General features: G+C 38.4%; 1 pseudogene; it reads left to right on the top strand.

Moving 5' to 3' along the window:
* Nucleotides 1-883: 883 nt before the first annotated feature.
* On the top strand, nt 884-4,672 carry LOC105621826 (annotated as a pseudogene).
* The last annotated feature ends 459 nt before the right edge of the window (nt 4,673-5,131 follow it).

Genomic DNA, 5,131 nt, shown 5'->3' with positions numbered 1-5,131 from the left:
AAAAACCTTCTTACAAATTAGCGTCTGTGTCGGATAGAGAGGTTTTGAGATTCCTGTGGTGAAGCATTGACGAAGAAAGAGATTTATCGACATCATTAAATTGTCTTTGGAGTGACAAGCAGTCCATTCTTTTTAGGGGCGACGATTGAATTGCATATTAGCAGAGCCTTAAGCTCTACCATTTTGTCATATAAGAAATTAATTTATGAGAAACTGACAAAATCTTTTTATGTCTATGACTACGTCACTAGTATCGATTCTTATTTTGATTTTGAAATTTTCAGGAGAGAAGCTTATTCCCTTTTAACCCAGGCCAAATTTTATTTGAGAGATTGGAGATACACTGGCGATGATCTTAAGAGTTAATCGACGGTGCTTGAACTTACATAAGACACCAAAAGGGCTATTCTAATATTACCCGAATTTCTTGCACGACGATCACGGAGAAAATGACGAAAAGGGTCGCAAGTACAAAAAATTTACGACCGTCTCGGATTCGTCTGTCCCATACTTTGTTAAAATAAAAATTATTATTGCAAGATCTATGGATTAAAAATGTGGATTAGGATACAAAAATAGATTTCGACATTAAGCAAATTTTTTGAATGGGTTCAATAACTAGGTCTCCTATGTGTATTGAAATTTCCATGATGGATTTTTAGAGAGGAAAGAGATCCTGATTCATTGTCCTTTTATGTTTTTGTCGATGTCAGTAAGAATGCATACGCGGCACCAATCTTTGTACAAGTTGAGTCAAGCATAGGAGTCGAGATACATCTCGTAGAAGCCAAGAATAGCACTCAAAGAAAAGAAGATCATACTTTGCCTTGAGTTACTAGCAGCCTCCATTAGAGCTAGGACAATGTAATCCTTCATTAAGGCTATGGATTATCAAAATATCAAAACCTATTTCTGGAGTGATTCGATAATCGTTCTAATATGGATTCGACAATGGAAAGTCTTTGAATGGAATATAGTGTTCTGGAAATAAGGAGCTTTACGAATCTTGAAGATATGTTCCTGGAGTTATAAACCCAGCGAATTTACCTTCCCGAGGTGCTAAGAAATTCCTTGAAATGGTGGGAGGGATCGAAGTGATTGAAGCTGCCTCAGCTTCAAGAAGAATCCAAAAAGGAAAGAAAAATTGACGAGAACATATTTAACTTAGAGTTACGCAAGACTTCCGGACGATGCAAAGAGAGAACATCCCCCGAGACTATTGCCGAAGAAATCGTTATGCTAAACTCCGTAGAACAAGCAAGTGGAGAGGCAGTTCCTTGGAATTTACAGAGACTTTCGATGTTTTCTAAAATTGTGTGTACCATCACATGGATATTAAGATTTATGAATAACTGTCGAAGAGTCCATGTAAACAAAACTCAAGAGTTAAGTGCCAAAGAAATTACTAAGGCAGAATTATTTCTCTGTAGACTAGCACAGAAAGAATCATTTCTAGAAAAAAACGATTCACGAAGTTTAAATGTTTTCAAGGAGAATGAACAAATACGCACAAAAACAATAACCTCCAATCATCAAGATATCTTTTCTTTCATGTCTCAGTGTTGGATTCAATTCATTTATTGACATTGAAAATTATTTTTCACATTCATCTAAAACTTAATCATGCTGGTATTGACATTGTGATGAATAACTTGCGCGAGAAGTTTTGAGTCTTGCAATGTCATCGAATGATAAGCTCAGAAATAGAAAATGCATCGTTTGTCATTGGTATGCATCGAAAACGATAAAAATCATCGCTAAGATTGTTACCTGAAAACAGAGTGAGAGATGCAGCAGCATTTGAAATGATATTGATTACGCTGGATTACTTTTTTTGAGCGACAAAAAGCTTATATCTGTTTGTTTACTTGTGCAGTCCACTTGGTTGGTTATCAGGTATGTATCAGGTGTAAGCTTAAATCCGCTGTTTTTAAATCAGAAAAACACATTTTTTTTCCTAGGAAGCAAAAACAAATTTATTCAAAGTACTTGCCCTCGCTAACTATACATTTATCCCATCTTTCGGGCAATTTGTGTATAACACGCCAAAAAAATTCCTTATCTTTCGAGGCAAACCACTCATCAAGCCATTTTCGGACGTCTTCGTAAGAATCAAAGTGCCACTCAGCGAGCGCGTGGCCCATTGACGAAAACAGGTGATAGTCAGAAGATGCCAGGTCTGGTGAGTAAGCGGGATGGGGTAGCACTTCCCAGTTGAGTGTCTCCAAGTAGTTTTGGACCATTGTTGACGTGTGCGATAGTGCGTTGTCGTGAAGGAAAATCAGTTTGTCATGTCTTTTCCGATAATGCGACCTTTTTTCACGCAGAGCACGGTGCAATTTAACCAGTTGGTGAGCATTAACAGTTTCACTAGGTTTTAACAGCTCGTAGTAGATGACACCCTCCTGATCCCACCAAACGCACAGCATCGTCTTCCGTCCGAAGCGATTTTGGTCTTGAGGAAGATGTTTGGTTGGGCGAGATCAATCCAAGATTTCTTGCGTTTAGGATTTTGAAAATACTATAAATCCACTTTTCATCGCCTGTCACAATTCGATGCAGGAACGACTTTCTTTTTTGTCTAACAAGCAGAATTTGGCATGTGTTTTGGCGTTGCTCCATCTACCTATCGTTCAGTTCATGCGGCACCTATTTTTCAATCTTTTGAACCTTCCCCATAGCATGTAGCCGCATGGAAATGGCTGCTTGAGAAACACCTAATTGCTCGGCATTTTTTGCGATTGGGTATCGTCCTCGTCCAAAAGAGCCTGCAATTGACATTCCTCAACCTTCCTGGGCCGATTTTCACGCTTCTTGTCACTCAGGTCAAAATTGTCGTCATTGAACCGGCGAAACCAATCTCTGCACGTTGTTTCTGATAAAGCATAGGCCTCCACAAGCATTCGATGCGATTCGGCAGCCGATTTCTTCAAATTGAAACAGAAAAGCAAAGCTTCCCGCATATCCTGCTTTTTTTTTAGCAAAAAACTAGACATGATGATGACGAAAGAAAAAATGTATGTTGTTGTATGAAATTGCTGATGATGTGCACTGGTTAATGTTGACAGATGTCAAACACATAAAAAAAAGTGTGCCCAAGGTAGCTTTGTACGTTCACTAATGCCATCTATGAGCAAACAGCGGATTTAAGCTTATACTGGTAAATATGAAACCGGAATTTATCAATAGATGGCCATAACTGTCAATGTAGTTGCCGTCAGACGGCGCCATTGACGCTATTTCCTTGTTCTGATATCTCACAAAGACTTTTAACTTACAACAATACAAGTTTCAACAACAGTATAGTTTGTAATAGCGTTGAACATGTCGAATTTTGTGCCTGGAAACTACGATTTGCGGACAGCATTGATTTTCTGTTACCATTTGAAGAAAACTGCTGCAGAATCGCATCGAATGCTTGTCGAAGCTTACAGTGAGCATGCTCTTGGTACATCACAGTGCTTTGAGTGGTTTAAAAAATTCAAAAGTGGCGATTTTGACGTGAGAAACGAAAAACGTGGAAAACCGAAATAGTTTGAAGACAGCGAATTGTAAGCGTTGTTGGATGAGAAGACGCTCAAACTCAATAACAACTCGCGGATCAATTGAATGTGACAAGAGAAGCCGTCTCCATACGTTTGAAATCCATGGAAAAGATCCAGAAGATGGGAAAATGGGTTTCACATGAACTGAATGAAAGACAGTAGGAAAACCGAAAAACCATTTGCGAAATGCTGTGAAATCGCCAGGTACAAAAGAAAGTGATTTCTCCATCGAATTGTGACTGGCGATGAAAAATGGAATATTTTGAGAATCCTAAGCGTAAAAGATCATGGATAACTCCAGGCGAACCATCGACTGCAAGGCCAAATCGCTATGGACGGAAGACAATGCTCTGTGTTTGGTGGGATCAGAAAGGTGTGATCTATTATGAGCTGCTAAAACCTAGCGAAATCGTTAATACTGAATGCTACCGACAAATGATCAATTTGAATCAAGCTTTGTGTGAAAAACGACCGGAATATCAAAAAAGGCTACACAAAGTGATTTTGCTTCATGATATGCACCATCACACACAACAAAACTGGAAGTATTTCTCAACCAAATATTTCAAGGAAACGATTGAGGCATTTGGTTGGGAAATACTTTCGCATGCGGCTTACTCATCACACTTGGCTCCGTCCGATTACCACTTATTTGCATCGATGGGATACGCACTTGTTCAGCAGCGCTTCACTTCTTACGAAGATGTACGAAAATGGCTAGACTGGTTTGGCTCAAAAGAGCAACAATTTTTTTGGCGTGGCATCCACAAATTGTCAAACAGGTGGAAAAAATGTATAGCTACTGATGGGCAATACTTCGAATAAAATATTTTTTATCATTTCATGCAATAATCATTTTCATGCAATAAACGTGTATTTTCTATTAAAAAATTCCGATTTCATATTTACATACCTGGTATATCCCTATTAACAAAGGAATTCCTGAAGGCCTTCAAAAAATTCATTGCACATCGAGGAAGATCTACTGTATATAACGATAATGGGAAAAATTTTGTAGGGCTAAGAATCTACAGAAGATTAATTGGCGGAAAATTTCTCAATATTGTGCCCTCAATGAGATAACATGGCATTTTAATCTACCTTCAGCTGCCTGGTGGAGAGGATGATGGGAGTGGTTTATCCATCTCCTTAAAGATCTACTGAAGAGGATATTAAAAAGAACTTCGTTGAGCTGAACGAAGAAATGAATACTGTTCTATATGACTGCGAAGCTATTATGAATTCAAGACCTCTTACTTATTTAATAAAGAAAAATACTGAGATCACATTCTCTCCAACGATGTTCATCAGTGACATTCGAAAAAATGGCGTTCCAGACTTAGATCAAATTTACCAGTTCCACTTTGCAAAAAGGATATGCTATCAGCAAAGATTGAAAGAAAAGTTTAGAAAGCGTTTCCGTATACAATACTTGGGTCAATTATGTAGACGAATTAAACCCAGAAATAGTTCCATGCCTGTAGTTGTCGGAGACGTCGCTTATCGAAAACAATTTACAAAAACGATTGGACTGGCCGCTCATCATTAGAGAAGTTTATCCTGGAAAAGGTATTACGTGTGGGTGA

The sequence above is a fragment of the Atta cephalotes genome (assembly GCF_000143395.1).
Source record: "Atta cephalotes unplaced genomic scaffold scaffold00037, whole genome shotgun sequence".
In the NCBI taxonomy this organism is placed as follows: Eukaryota; Metazoa; Arthropoda; class Insecta; order Hymenoptera; family Formicidae; genus Atta; species Atta cephalotes.
This window is presented reverse-complemented; position numbering and strand designations above follow the sequence as displayed.